The sequence below is a fragment of the Etheostoma spectabile genome, chromosome 23 (assembly GCF_008692095.1).
Source record: "Etheostoma spectabile isolate EspeVRDwgs_2016 chromosome 23, UIUC_Espe_1.0, whole genome shotgun sequence".
Taxonomy (NCBI): Eukaryota; Metazoa; Chordata; class Actinopteri; order Perciformes; family Percidae; genus Etheostoma; species Etheostoma spectabile.
The window spans coordinates 10383473-10399649 of NC_045755.1; the positions used below are offsets into that span (position 1 = coordinate 10383473).

General features: G+C 36.4%; 1 long non-coding RNA gene across 1 annotated transcript in view; it reads right to left on the reverse strand.

Annotated features, from left to right (window-relative positions):
• Nucleotides 1–10873, reverse strand: part of LOC116672991 (uncharacterized) — a 20577-nt gene extending 9704 nt beyond the window's left edge. The window contains exon 1 of the long non-coding RNA XR_004327701.1: nucleotides 10860–10873. This is a non-coding gene — a long non-coding RNA (uncharacterized LOC116672991). The remainder of the gene's footprint in view (nucleotides 1–10859) is intronic.
• Between the last annotated feature and the right edge of the window lie 5304 nt (nucleotides 10874–16177).

Below are 16177 nucleotides of genomic sequence, written 5' to 3' on the forward strand. Positions count from 1 at the left end.
AACACTTTTCAAAATAAAAGCAGCACAGTTGTATTGCACGCACGACATAGATGTTTTTAAAATTTATTTTGTAATTTGTGATTGCCGCTGTTCACCTTGACTCACAACCACGAACGCACATACGTCCACACGGAAGTAATACAAATAACCCTTTTCAAAACAAAAGCAGCACCGTTGTATTGCACACTCAACATAGATATATTTTAAATTTATTTTGTAATTTATGATTGGCAACACGCGGGCCGGACTGGGACGCACAAAGGGCCGGATGTGGCCCGCGGGCCGTAAGATGCCCAGGTCTGATGTACACCAACAATGATTGTACTTCTGTCCCATATGTCTTGTACTGATGTAATGTTCATGAATTGATTATTGAAGTCAGGATCCATGAACTGAATACAAAAGTCTATTTCAATTCCAAATTCTTTGCGAATTTTAACGTGTAACTCTGTCACATTTTCTGGCATTCCTGAATGGAGATCAAGGTTTCTATAGTCATCGTCATCCACAATAACTCTTAACTTCAGACGCAGTGCCATTCTTCAATTTAAATGTTAAAGAAGACAAAAAAAAGTTAAATCAGCATCTGCAACAATTGACTTATACACATGGTTAGACGTAAACAGAGCAGATGCAAGTTCTTCAATGACTGATTGGTCAACTTGTAGACTGTAACTATTAGGTGTGTCATGTATCACATTTCTTGTACCACACAAAGATGCTGTGCTCAACAAATATTGAAATTATTTCTGCAATCCATCAATTAGAGCACTTGCCACATAGAAAATATTTTCCAGCTTTAAGAACATTGCAGCAATTTTTTGTTCTATTATCTCTGACTGATCCTTTGACTTATCTAAATCAATGTCATCAGACTGACTTTCATCACAGAATTCCTTACTGTTTAAAACATCAGGTTCTCCAGTTCCTTGGACTACACCATCCTTAAAATCTACCAGCAAATGTAAGCTGTGCTTCCGACTTTTGTGCGACTTGAAGGTGCTGTATACATTGGATTTGTATCCACTGCATTTAAACATACAAGTGACTTTCTCATTGTTTTTCAGATGAAGATGCTTATGTGCACAAAATAATCATGTTCTGTTCCAAGTTCACTACAGCCACATAAATGACAGGGAAATGTAGTAAACATGTCAGATTGCTTCAAGATATTGGTGTGATTCCTTGACAAATGTGTCAAAAGTGAATTCCAAGTCTTAAATACACATGGACAATCAGGGTATATACACTTAATAAGATGGCTACGCCCAAAATGACTATGTTGTAGTCTGTAAAGTAATGTTTAAGAATTTCTGATTGCCTAGACACTTCCGCACCACAGTCTTTACACTGCCACATAAACTAGAAAAAACACAAAGACAGAAAAGAAGACAAAATCAAGCATTAGTGATGGTGTTTTTACAGTCACACCAGGATGATCTTTATCAGCTTTGATTACATAAAGCCATGCACTGTAAAGAAAACTGAAGATATGTGTTAAATGTAACTTATAGTTTGGGCCAATGAATATCACATTAAGTGTGTACTGGTACTTTTTTCAGCAACAGCTTTTCTTTATGAATTTTTCCTTTGTATTACCCCCCACTCCCCAATAAAGAAAAAAACTAATACCACACAGAACATGTATTCAGTAACATGTAACAGTACTGCTGTGATAAGTATAGCTGTTGAGAGTTTGTTTGTTAAATGCACTTAACAAAACAATAAGAGCTCCCCAAAGAGTTAGGTTCTGTTCAACATCACACCAAGATCAGATATATCAGATATGAGAAAGACCTGCAATAGGAATAAAAATGAGCAGGAATTAAAAAGATAAATTGTAAGCATGTTAAGGGCGGAAAAAAAGTAATTGTCCAATAATTACAAACTTGCCCATGACTCAAATCAGATTGCTACAAACTAATTTGTGTCCAACTCCACATTTTAATAGTACCTTATTATTACTACTATTACTTAAATACAAAAAAATGCAACAAATGTCAGATTAAGAGGGTGGAAGTGGACAGACAGACATGTAATTCTTTTTCAGGAAAGTTTATTTTATTCATTAATTTATTTATGTATTTACTGCTGGACTATTTTCTTGCAAGTGTGTTATGTCTCTGATGAGCGGTTATAAATTAGGAGCATGTAGAAATTACATCCGAAATGTATGCTTTCAAAGCTTTAGTATATTTTATTCGGTAAATACAACTAAACTTGCAAAGGTATGACAAGCTTTTTAATGACAAAATGATACAAGTTAAATATAAGATATAATTTAAGAAATTACAAAAATAAATGAAGATGAACTGAATTTAAATGATGTAACAAAGATTTCATGTGATGTTTGGCATTAATATTTAATGTGCTTTAGATACTTTTTACTTGTCACCTTCTTTAGTAAATCTATTGTATGTAACAAAATAATTCAAACAAAAATGCTTGCAATTTGGTTCCACTTAGTACATAAAAAAGTTGAGAGATGGACGTTGAATTTTCCAAACAATATTTTCATTTAATCAAATCTGTCTGGATAGGAAGATTTTTTTAACACAAAAGGCTTGCAAAAACAGGTACACAGTATACAAATGGAGGAGAATGTGAGAGCATTCTAAGGAAATCAACCAGTTGAAATGGCTCTCCCCTTTTCCATTTAAAATTCAAAAAACGAATTCCTTGAGCACAGTGGGAAATCAATGCATCTTGTATCGGATACACACATTTCTTCACCTTGCTGCTTGTTAAATTTATGAAATACACACTCAATCCCAGACATTAACTAAGTTCCCATCCACTTGTCAGTCGAATTATCTGAAGTTCAGTAAAAAAAACTCATGTGAATAAAGCTGGTGAAAGTGTGTTTCCATCCAACAGCTTTAAAGTGAATAAAAACCTGTGCATAATTATGCTGTTTTGCGATCAAATTGGCATGTCAAATTGATTTTAGACATTTTATGGTGTTTCCATTCATTTGCGCACTGAATCACACAACATTCAAGCAAACTTTTGGAAAATGAGTTGCGCGGTCCTACCAACAAATGATCAATATTGCACAAGTTGTAGTGCTTATGTGCTAGCTGATAGCGACATATCAAATTATAATAAGAAAACAACAACGGTATCAACATATTTTATTTTCCATCCGGCACTGTTGCGAGACATCTCTTTTTTGAGATATGTCTCACTGTTTGAGTCCCTTCAATTTACTCCGGAGGACGTCCCACAGCCTGTTGTAATCTTTGGCCATTTCCTTCACGAGTACCTGTTAAAATTAAATTCAAAAAGTCTCTTGTCTCCTCGTTCGTCCACTTACATCTGTCCGTGTTGACAGCCGCCATGTGTGCAAACAGAGCGAAAATATTGGGCGTAAATTCACTAAAAGTTCTTCTTCGTTTTGTGGCGAGTTGCAACCATAAAATGACCTTAATTGCAATTCATTATTTATTCGCCAAATAACGTTTCCATCAGGGTTTATTGCATAAGCCGTATAATGATCAAGATAAAATCCGATGAGACAAAGTATTTCCTTTGAGACGATATTCTTAAAAGATTTTCATTGAATTTTACTGTTTCCATAAGGCATTTTTCATTCAATATGACTTAATTCGGATAAAAACGTGTGGATGGAAACATAGCTAGTCTTGCAAATTGTCAGGGACAACTTTAGGTTGGGTGTTTATATCTTGTAAATAGCACTTTCGGGGGGAATGTGACGGTTTTCAAAATCTGTAATAGAGACATTGAAGAAAAAGACAGAAACAAAACTAATGGAGGACTTTAAGGAATGATAGGGAGGAATAATAGCGAGACAAGCAAGCATGCATACATTGTGTGAACTTTTAACTGCAGCGTTCCACAGTGCAGAAAAAATAGCATAATTACACATGATTGAACACAGCAGTGAGGGCGAATATTGGTGAGTTGGGACTAGTTTGAATGTCTCACTGGTCAAAGGTTCAGTGAGAGAATAGATTTTGATTTGTGAACACCTCCACACGCAAGCACACACACACACACACACACACACACACACACACACACACACACACTAACCTCTACCTCAACTCTTGTACTATGACCCTTAGGCAGCTCTGATGGAAATTTCATATGTAAATCAGCTGTCTCTCATGCAGATATTGTGATATCAACCATTAGCTGAGGAACCTCATGAAAGGTTGTTAGTGTCTGGACTGGAATACTGATAACAAAAGAGTTTTACTGCTGAAGCAAGGGGCAGGGACTTCAGTGGCCAGCGGTGACGAACTAGCAATTATAATAAACATATTGTATCCATTCACTGCACTATACTCAGTGTGGGCGTGTGTGAGTATACACACACACATTTAAACCCAACTTGGGTATGTGAGTATTAAGGCCGTGTATAAAAAAAAGAAAAGATTCTGGGCCATTTTTTTGGTTTGATACACTATAAAAGTAACACCAAATGAAAAAGAATATACAGGAAGGGCAAACAGAAGACCACTTTAAGAGAGCAACCCAAGCTTACAGCTGGGCCATTTGGCTTGCAAGTCTGAGTGTTAGGAATCTGGGACACACTGAGAGGCTGACAGCTGGTTGTCAAACACATGGGGTACACTGTAAAGCAAGTAAAATGGAAATATAGTACTCAAGTAAAGAACATATACAATATCTTAAGTTGCAATACTTCCAAAATTGCTTTCTACCATGGTATACAGTGTTGATTTTTTTTATATTCTTACATGTACGGTAACTCATGGTAATTAATTCTTTTTTTGTGTACATTTGTGTAAACGTTATATGAATATACGAATATAACAATCACTGTGTGTGTGTGTGTGTGTGTGTGCGTGTGTGTGTTTGTGCGCGCGTGTGCGCGTGTGTGAAGCGCTATGCTAAATATGTCCACTCATCTTGTGTCATCAGGATCCCGAGGCTCACACCATGACGTTAATAGTTTAAGAGGCCCCACTGCTCTTCTCGCTTTCCCTCCCTCCATCTGCTCCTCTTCTCTCTCACTTCCTCTGACTCCTCCCTTCTTTTTTTATCTTTGTGTCACGTACTCTCCTACCCATCTTTTTCTGTCTTGGGACAAATGCAGGACGCAGCCATGATGCAGTTCAAAATCTAGAGAAGGAAGAAGAAGAAATGTTGGTAAACTCTTCTGTTGTATGTTCATATACTGTTAGTTTTCCTAAGTCGAGTTAGACATTTTAGAGTAGGCAGGGTGTTGCGCTTTGTGTTCAAATGAAGACTTCATCACACGACTGAACAGATTGGCAAACGTTAGCGTGTAGCTAGTTAGTAACGCTCACCGTTGCTTTGATTATGAAGATGTTCCTGTTTTTCACCTCCAATACAACAGCGTTGTAAACCGATCCACTCTTGAAAAAAAGATTGCTATCCGTACTTTTGTAGGCTTTCATTTTTTGTGCGGTGTAAGTTGACCGATTCTCTGTAAGAATATCTCCAAACTCCAAGTCTGGTAGAAACTTTGCCAGCTTCAAAGCAATGAAAACATTAGCGGGTTCTGTGTATGGATCACAAGATCCGAGTATGTTAATCTTTTTATGATATCTAATTTTAACATTTACTAACATAACTTAACATAACTTTGTATCGAACCGCCAGTTGCCTCGCTCACCATTAAGTCAACTGCATGGTAATCATGCCAGGTCACTTACTGTCTGAATTAAACCAGTCCCCAAGTCACCCTCCAGCAGTCCTGCCAGCAGGTCCAGAGAGTGTCCAAGAAAAGGAAAAACCTGTGACTAAAAAGTGCTTTCCTGTTGTCATTCTCCTTTTTAATATTGCTTTGCTCTTTGTGCGCTGGTTTGTGACGGACCATAAGTGAAGGAATGTGCAAAAAGTGCATGTTTTGCCTTCAGGTTTAGTGAATTAACCCCCTACTGGCCCTTTAAATTTATTGTAGTTTGAGATGCACTTTGACCCAGAACAGGAAGTCTATTTGTATTACAGTGTATACTTTGATTGTGCATCTTGCTTATCGTATATTTTTGTTTATGTTCTACAGTTTCACTCCTTTTCTTACTGTATATGACGGTGACGCCAAATCAATCACCAGGAGCTTGGACGCTATACCTTGACTCCCGTATTCATTTGAATGGAGTTTGGCTTACTGCTGAATTTTGTACACGTACACACACAAGGAGAGCGGCATAGTGCATGTTTGTGTTTGAATGTGAACTAATCATAGACACCATAGTCCATCACTGTGATTAGTTCACTCCGTTAGCAATTTACATGTTTATCCAGGAATCGAAGTGTCACAATGACCAGGTTGGAATTTTCTGTCTGGAGTCTAGAACTGGAGTACATACAAACATTCAGCATAATGCTCAGCTATGGAACACATCTGCAGCTCACTTCTGGAGGGATAACTGGGCTGAATGGACACCAGTTTTGGACTGTCATTCAACCCTAAATGGGGTCATATCTCAGGCGCTTATATGGTCCACATCTCTGCCAAGGAAAATATGCTGCTTTTGCACCAAGAAATGTGCTTGGCTACAAGTCAGGATCCTCAGTGGCTGGTGATATATGCTGTGGAGAAGTGTGTTTCCTCGAGAAGGCCTGATTCCTCCGGATGAGCTATGATCACACACTTGTACACGTACATCACATAATGGTCAGAGAAGTGAGCTGACTGACAAGTCAAAAGAAAGCCTGTTCCTTTCGAATGAGCGATGATCAAGAGGCCTATAAACACACTCACATACACACAGACATTTGCAATGTGAGCCGTATGATGAGTTATAATGATGAGTGAGCGTGTGACTGATTGAGCCTTCCTTCCAAGTTTGTCCATGGTGTGAATAATGGCCCTGGAAGTCGTCCAGCTTCCTGTTTTCTTTTTTTTTACTCTCTCTTCTTTGCTACGCATTGTTTTCACTCCGTTGTTTAATATATCTCTCTCACAGTTCCATGTTTAAGGGCTGTATCTGCATATTTTGGTGTATTTTTCCTCTCTTCTCGTAAAATCACTATCCTAGGTGTGGCCTGTCATCTTTTCTCTTCTGGACCAAATTTAGCCTTTTTTTTCAAGCAGCCATTACCCTGCATTCTGCTGGATTCTGCTGAGTTAAATCTGTCTGTCAACACAATCGACTGTCTTTATCAACATTATTTTGTTAACGTTGTCTTCATTATTTTTGTTGCTTTTTCTTCATTTACATATCACTTGTTTGTTTCTTATTTTTTCACAATAATGTTGTATTGATTAGTGTTGCTGACATTTAGTGGATTGGTTAAACGGCTATAGTTCCAAATTTCCCCTTTTTGTTTTACCACACCACATGCATAACTAGATTTGTCTAGTCATTGTATCTATCTAAGTATAGATTTGAGGCACTTGCAATTAACTTGAGTATTTCCAATTTAGTCAACTTTATACTTGTACTCCACTGTATCAACATGTTTTCCTTTATGGTTTGAGAAAAATCTCCTCCTCCTTATTGTAAAAACTTAGACGTTTTTTATTATTCATAACTTTGTAGCTACGCATACTACAGCAGCTGCAATGATTTCAAATTCAAGAAACACATGTAAGTTGTGTAAATTAAGAGATACGTGTTATAAGAAATACACTCAATGGTTTTTAAGCAGTGACACGTTGAGACGGAGATGACCTACATGTATTTGGTAGAATTACATAAAACACATTTCTTAGGTCATAAGATCCCCAATGGTTGGATTTGAAATACATTGCCTTTTATTGCAAACAAGCAACTTATCTAGAAGTAAATTAACACAGACATTTTACTTTTTAAACAAAACAAAGCTCAGATGTAAGGGTTGTAGTCTCAAAGACGTGTAATGTACAAAGCAAACATTCTCTTACAATCTCTTTAGATCTTCTATGTGCTGTCCTACACGGAATCATGCCACACCTTTAAACTCAAAGACTGAAAAAGCAAATATGTTGAACAGTGGTCCTAGTGGAATCACATGCAAACACTCATACAAACCTTCATTGATCAGAAAATATTGATTGGAGTGATTGGAGTAACTCTACAGAAATCAACAGAAGAACCCTCACAAAAGAAAGAAATCATTTTCACCATATAATTGTTTACATTTTTGTAGATCCCAATGTAGTATTATTAGCAGGTCATCAATACAGTATCTTTTTTTTTAATTACCTACAACATAACTTCTTTTTTTTACAATTAACGCTAATAGTAATAAGGATATTATACACTCATAACACACTGATAATAATCATACAGTAAACACACAAATAAAATATTAATCTTGTCAGTCTATAACTTCATGTTACAACAAAAAATGTCTGATTAATTTGTACCAACTGAATTTAAAAAAGACTTCCATTAAGAGTCAGAGTAGTAAAGGAAAATGTTAGGCGTTATGTTACTGACTGTCATCTACATGCTCAGGCATCGACCCATCACAGATTAATTCATGAACACAATCTCCTCCTCACAAAGAAAAGGGAGCTTAAGCCAACAGTTTTCATCACTCCACTTTGTCTCGTTGATGGCACCACAGTGATTAGACATGGGCAGCTTAGGTTCTATGTCATTCTTCCAGTTGCTGTAGGTTATTGTCTTGTCACTCCAAATCCAGAATCCAAAGACACGACTCTGCCTCAGACCAATCCAGAACGGACCAGTAACAGTAACATTAGTGTTATCCATCCATTGTTCAACAGCCTTCTGATCATTTTCATCCTCAATCTGAAGCATGCCTGTGTGGTTAGCCTTGCAGTAGTCAAAGGCCTCCTCCCAAGTTAAACGATGCTTGATGACTTTGATTCTCATTTTACCTGAAATGAAACCAGGGAAAAGACATTTGTCTATTCTTTTATACATCTGGTGATCTATTCTTTTGTTGTGTGGAGTGGTCATATTCTTTCTATTCAGTATTGTAATACAGATTTATTTTCCAAAGTATGTCTAAATTAGTAATTTACTGTATATACAGTATGTTTAATCCTTCTATTCTCTAATATATATCCTTCAGGCATATTTCTGCATATTCCTTATTTTTTTGTCTTTTCTCTTTATATTCTGCTTATGCTGAGTTTTTTAATAAAAAACGACAAAAGTTCATATCCATAAACACAGACAACTGTATGCTTACAAGTTTGGTTTGATAGTTGACACAGCTTGAAGTTGGTCAATTTACATGCATCAACATCATGTGTTGTATTTGAATGTATGTCTTCCATCTTAAACTGTCCCCATGTCCCAGTATTATTACTATGGCTACTGTCAACACCTATAGGGGTGTCTTAAAATTCAACCTTCATATCTACAGTGTTAATATATTTATATATAGGTATAAGTGATTGAGTGTTGCATACATATTTAATGGTGAATTTCCCATCAAGTGTAACATAAAATTAGGTTCTGCTTTACTTCTCTATAGTGCTTACCTTTTGAGCAAAATGGGGTTAATTTCCGATCATGACAGTCAAATCCATTCAGTAATCCGGGATTATCTAGATTTGTACCTATGCAGTTATGTACATCAAAAATCCTGCCCGTTTTCCGGTATAAAGAGCAACTTTTGTCCACCCACTCCCATTCATCGAGCATGAGTCCAATCCAAAAGCTTGCATTGTTTCCCTTTCTAATCACTTCCTCATTTTGTGACACATTACTGATGCTGACCAAGTCAGCCAAGACTGACTTTCTGCAGTATTGCAGAGCCTGACACCAGTTCTTCTTTTCTTCAAACAGTGTATAATTGCCATCTGAAAAAAGCAACAATGAATAAATGATACACAGCAAAAAAAAACTATCACAAACCTGGGCAAAAGTTAGGACTCTGGATTTTCTCTGGGTGGATTTATGAAAGATGACGTCAATTAGTAAATGTGTGCTCAAACCATAAAAATGGGAAAATGTGAAAGATAATAGAACTGTATTATGTCTGTGTTATGTAGTATACATTTAAAAAATATATATTTAAAGCTAAAGTGAAAAAGTTAAATGAACAACAAACAACAAAAAGGTAATCAAATAGGCTGTAACGTACCCTTTTTGCACATGAAAGGTTTTCTCTCTGAACAATTCAAACTTGTCCAGGTGTTGTTGTCAATAGCCACGCATATCTGAGAAGTGTTTTTTCCAATCTCATATGAATAATTGAATGTGACACGGACACCATCTGACCATGTGATATTTCGTCCTTTACGCAGACCAAGCCAGACAGTGCCATCTTCCTTCTTTATCGTGTTGTTTATGAAATTTGCATCCTCTTCATCGTACAGAGTTGCAAGTGATTCATTTGTCTCATTGCATTTCCTCAATGCAGCGTCCCACGTTAGTTCTGATCCATAAATATTGAAAACACGTAGACGGTTCGATCCAAACGTAAAGTGAGATAATCCTGTAAAAAGGAACATAACACAACAATGTATTATTTACCTACTTAACAGTTATGTCTTATTAAAACAACAAACAACATTTTATGCTTTTCGGACTGTTTAAATTAAGTTCACTAAGTTTAAATATAGTGCATGTACCACACTAACTACAAAACCATAAGGGGGTTTACCTGTCCCAACTTATCTGATGTACAGTATACATAATCAATTATCAATCATCAAAGTTGGAATAGTGGAGGCAGTTTGTAGAAATACTTAGTGCTACTGATGACAAAAGATACCAGCTTTGAGAAACATTTGAAGGTCCAAATCCCATTAAAATGGCATGCAAAACACCCAAAGAATTTTAGAGACCAAAAAAGAACCTTCACCTGAACACAGCAGGAACAACACAAGGATCATCTTCACAGTTATTTAACGGTTCATGTGATGAAAAGACTAAATGAAAAGCAAAAGAATCAATAAGGTTATGTATCCAAGTCAGATAAATAAAGATTACAACGTTGTAGTTGTATACTGTATACTAGGTATACTGAGTTTGATTTAATAAATCTACCAATGTCATCCAGTTTAAGATAACTACTGTGATAAATAACATTTATTTTGCTCTAGATTTGAAAAAGTCTCTTACCTGCTAAGGTCGGGTACAGTGTCGTCAGTTTGGCGAACTTGTTTCAGAGTTAAGAAGTCACAGGTTTTGTATCTGGTGGCGGGGATGTAATCCTGAATCCTGCTGACGGCATCAGTGTTTACATGTGTACATAGTAAAAAAAGAAATGGCAAGAGATTAATGATTAACTACAGGTAGTCAAGTGTGGATGGGTGACAGTCTCGCTGTAAATGTAATCTCTCATTTAGCATATCTTTCCAACTGAGAGGAACTATTTCAATTTATCCTTTTAGATTAAGGTTTTCATGCTACAGAAAAATCCACACCAATAGCAAAAATATAACTACAAATGCAATACTTGTAATACAAATGGTAAAAAGAACAAAGGTGTTGTGTAGCAATAGAAAGTATAAAATATACACAAGCCACTAAAAAAAGCATTGTCTTCTTTTGAGATTCTGAGGGTAGGCAGTTGGTTAGAGTGGTTAAAACAATACATAAAACATAACCCAATGCATACAGCTATTAACAAGAGTCAGGAGTTTGATTATTCTGCTGCTTTGAGACTCAAAAAGTGCATGTGTTTACTTTAACATGTTAAAACTTTTTTTTCAAGTAACCCACACTGTGTTTCCTGGAAAGTACATTTGCATAAATCACATGGCAATGATGGCCCTTTGCAAAGACCAAAAAGACAATACAGCTACATTGAAGAGGAGAAAATCTCCTGGGTAATTGTCAAAATGATAAAATAACAGGATTTTGCGTCTCTTCAAATGTAAATTGAACTTCGAAAGGGGCATCATATGTCTTCAAAAATATAGACTGCTGCATTTTGTGAACTAGATATCTATTTATTAAATGTACTATATTTATATTTGCTCTACACTTCTACTGCTTCCAGAAGAAGAAATGTTTTAATTTAATTTCATCTGCAGGGCCTAAATCTCGATTTTTGGCCTTTGAAATTACTAAAACTGCTCCTGTGTATGCAGACATGTCCTCTCATTATCTCAGACACCTGATTGATGCTGTCTGACCCTTAAAGTCTCCCAAAACTCCCAAAGAAGAGCTGTGACATCATCATTCCCGTGTCATTACTGCCATGCTCCAAAGGCTACCTGCTTTGATAACATTTTATAAATAAATGGGCATTTTGTGGTTTATTCACTCACTCACTCACTCACTCACTGGTCATCTCAGGCCTCCGATGATGTGTGTGTAGCTTAGGCTTAATGCAGGCCCTTCTATCTCGTAAGAGTTTTGAACAACGTGCTTAGATCTGAGCAGCATTTCTGCTTTTAAATACCAGGGAGCATGATTGTGTGTACAAGGCACCAGAATATATTGTCATCCGAATTGTCCTCTTGTCTCTGCTTTAGTTTTGGATCCCAAAGGTTTGAAATCTGGGAACAGTGCAGTCCGGGTGTGCACCAACAATCGTATTGATCAAGTTTCTTGGCTGTTACTTTGGTTCACACAGTGTCTGAACTTCCCCACCTTATGTTATTAGTTACATGTACCATAGTGACCTTGGGTCCTTGAAAAGCGCTATACAAATTAAATGTATTATTATTATTATTATTAATATTAATATTATTACATATGACTCAGTTTGCAGTAGAGTGAAATGTTGGAGCATACCTAATAAAGTGTCCTCTATACTGTATGTGTATTGATCAAGAGTATATAGTGGAATTTTATTTTGTGGGTAAGTGTCCTTTGAATTTATCCTGCACAGTGACAAGGGTACAACCAAACTTATTAATGTAAGGTGAAAATATTTAGACCCCAGGGACGTCACTAGGATTGGTAGACGGGGTGCTTAGCCCCCATGGTATCTATAACTTGTGTTTGCAAAATCTTTGCATTCACATCTTTTTACCGTCTAAGAGCTACACTTAGTTCAACAACCAGTCAACAAACAAAGATGTTAACAAGTAAAAAGTGGCAGACATCCTCTTCTTCCATTCCAACGCTGTTCAACAAAAGTTACTGTAATGTTAGATCCTGGTGAGTTCTTCTGTAAGCAATGACTTAATAAATGCTATCTGTCTGCTCATGTCAATGTTAAATAAAGTAATAGCATACTATAGCTAAAGAAAGAAAAAGAAAAAAATAGGCATCATTGCATACTTTATCATATAAGCTATTTATACAGGTCCTATTTACAGTAGCTGCTGTGTAAATACAATAACCTGATGGTGGAAGAACTAAAAGATTTGGAGTAACAATTAGTGTATACTGTATATGTACTGTATGTAGGATTGATTTCATTTTATTTTCACATGCGTATCTGTTGGCATGTGCTCATCTTTAGCATAAATTTAGGTAACAGCTACATATTTATTGAATTTATCACAGCCAGTGAATGCAGAACGTTAAATTGGTTAGAATATAGCTAGCGTTTATAATAAATATAATTAAATAATTTAGTTTAGGCTATGCATAGTGCAACAAATGCTTATTGTTGGAAGAAAACAAAACAGTCCTCAGACCTTTAGACCACTACTGACCTCAATCACACCGGCTCCCTCAGAATCAAATGCCTTGCCAGTCTCCTGCTTCTCTTTCTCTCTGCTGAAATATCTTTGAATATCCATCTCATCTGCTCAATGAATTGAAAGATACAACGGTACAATAGCATTACCGGGGACCCTATGGCATTTAGTTTTTAGTGACAACAACATTCTGTGTGTATTGACATTTAGAAGTGGCCTACTATAGATAGGCTATATTATTTGCAGACAATAAATAGTTGTGATTAGCTTACTAAGTTAACCATTTCTTGTATTTTGCTTGTTCACTTTAGCTAGAGTATAGTTTTCCATAGCAATCCAAAAATCCCCTTTCCTTTACCTCAAGAAAACGTAGCTAAAGGTAAGGAGGTAATTAAAAACAACTTAACAATTTTACTCTGTATCACTTTGTGTAATCAATCTTCCTTTCACCATTCTGTCTAACTTCAGACTTTTTGGCTATTTTTGTTGTAGCTGGACACATATTATTTCTTGGGTCTATATGAATGAGGATACAGTTATTGGTAAACCAATTTGTTATTCTTGTTCTTTTAGGGGTGCTTAGGAACATTTTTGGGTAGTTTTAGCCCCCCCAAAATAGGCCTAATGACGGCCCTGTTTATTCCTATTAAAATAAATGCATCCATGATTTTTGTTGACTCCTGAAAGCCATTATGGGGGATGAAAATCTGAATTCGGATTTAAACAGTGATGAAAAGACCAACCATTAAAGATGTGCCCAATAGCATTGTATGAGCTCACGTTCAGAGAACAGTACTGCATAGAGCAACTTTGTGGACCGGTTAGAAGCATAGAAATGTGCTCTGTGAAGGTTACTGGAGCTGGTAAAACAAGTAATTACCTTTTTCCTGTCATATTTGGTGTTCTTAGTCCAACAAAATGTCAAAATACATAACAGTGTGCTTATCAAACCAGTGTTATAGCATAATTAAATTGGCATCAATACTGTTGTTAGTAGAGATGCATTTGTTTGGTATTCAAATCATAGCACCTGAAATGACGCCACCAGGCACATATGTGTCAATGAATAGCCCTGAATATCAGGACATGATGCAAATCTATCCAGAAATTTGCTTTTGTGAAATATTAAACTTTCTATTCTGGCTTGCTGGGTTATTTTAGAGGTCATTGTTATGTTATTTATTTGAGATCCGCAAATGACTTTTCAGATTTAATTCCATGTCTTTATTTGATCATCTCCAGATTTTCCTTTCTCTCTTCAGTCTACTGGTCTACCAGGTGGACAATGTTATTGAAGTATTCTAGTTATTTGTTTTACGTTATCATAATTTTACATTGTACTGAATGTAATATGTCTGTTGTGTACCAGGTAATCAAAGCCAACTGCCAATTTCAGAGTGAAATAGTGAAAATATGATAGACGTAGGTAGTTCCCTTTTGTCATGTTGGTACGGTGTAGTGAGTGCAGCAGGCTTATGGCTTAATTCTAAATAGGGAAGCTAATGTACCTGCAAATCCATCAACTGGTTTGGAAGTTTCACCTGGACAGTTGCATACATACAAATAATAAAGTGTGCAGCTAAAACAGATAAAGACATGACCAAACCTAAAAGACAAGTATGTTCTTTTCTTTATATATTTCGACAGCTATATACTATACATAAGAAGGGGTCAAGAATAGAGCTGTACTTGTTCATCTGCACACAGCCTCACATTTGAATTTCAAATAAGATGACGGTATACTTGCAAATATGCCTAGCTGTCTCCAGTTTACAGCAAATATTGAGTGATGGCTGTAGAAGAGAACAGGGTGTCATTAAAAATATGTACAAGCACGCTGTCCAATCCTCAAACTGGTGTTAAACAAAAAGACATATTACAGGAGTGAAACAATCACATCTCTTTGTTCATATTCACAAGACAGAAGTGTGAAGAAATTATTTTTTTGCAAGTATAATGTTGGAGCTTTGGTTAGAGCAATAGACAGATATATCAGTTAAAAACTTTATACATATAATAATTACACACTTGACCACCACTGCTGATCATCTTTGGCCTTATTCCTGTCATGTACCCTGATAACAGTACTTGTACGTCTTTTTAACACTTGAGAACCTGAGCATGATGGCAACTTTCTTTAATCCCCTCTGTGTCAGCTTGGTAACTTTACAGCATCAGTAATATAGAACAGGCCACAGAGATATCCCCACAACGTATTGTATCTGAACCACTCTGTGTGACTGACACAGCACCCAGTGACAAGATCGAAAGGGGACTTTACCTGACGTCACAGTGTAATTTCAACTCTGTAATCTATGGTAAATCACCTTAAAAAAACTGCCCTCCTAAATTATTCAAGCCCTATCTATTCACATTTTTAAAACTATGATGAATTATTAAAACTCACTATTATTTACAGTACTTGATTACTGCTGATATTTGAAAAGGTACACAACCTTATTTGTTTAACAGTAATATAGTTTTACTGCCAACCGTCACCAGAAGTGCTTTTATTTTGAAGCAGCCTACACGGAAATGGTCTGTTGTGTCATCTTGCTAGCTTACTGAGATATCCTGTCCATAAATACTACAAACAGGATTGGTGACAAAGCGCAGCCCTAGCGGAGACCAACCCCCAACTGAAACGAGTCTGACTTACTGCCGAGAACCCGGACACAGTTCATCGCTTTGGTCATACAGAGATTGGAT